Source organism: Leishmania donovani, chromosome 20, assembly GCF_000227135.1.
Source record: "Leishmania donovani BPK282A1 complete genome, chromosome 20".
NCBI lineage: Eukaryota > Euglenozoa > Kinetoplastea > Trypanosomatida > Trypanosomatidae > Leishmania > Leishmania donovani.
Window position 1 is genome coordinate 706,726 of NC_018247.1, and position 702 is coordinate 707,427.

Here is a 702-nt window from a genome sequence, read left to right on the forward strand (position 1 = left end):
CTTGGTACGCCATGCACGCCACGCGAGCGCCACGACATGAACAGCAAAAGCAGCAGCGCACCTTCTGCTTAGTTCTTGGCGAACTTCTTGCCCATCTTGTCGGCAGAGCTCTTCGACACCACCTCCAAGACGTTGTAGCGGATCGTCTTGCTCAGCGGGCGGCACTGGCCAATGACGACCTCATCACCTTGCTTCGGGTCGAAGGCGGGGCTGCAGTGCACGGCCAGGGACTTGTGGCGCTTCTGGTAACGCTGGTACTTCTTGATGAAGTGCAGGTAGTTGCGGCGGATGATGATGGTGCGGTGCATCTTGGTGGAGTGCACAACGCCGCGCAGGATGCGGCCGCGGATCACGACGTTGCTCGTGAAGGGGCACTTGCGATCGATGTACTTGCCGTTCAGCGCCTTCGCCGGGGTCTTGAAGCCCAGACCGATCTTCTTGGAATAGCGGATGTGGCCGGACTTGTTGACGTGCTTGCGGCTTGGGCGGTGCATGTTCTCATTCACCGCCGTCTGGCGCTGGTACGCCTTCTCGTGCTGAATGGTGGCATCCACCGCATGCGCGTGGTAGTACTGGGGCGCAACGGGCATGACTCTACGCTTTGACGGAGTACAACCTCTGTGGAATACATACATATACATATACATGCATATACATACATATACATACATATACATACATATACATAGACATATACATATA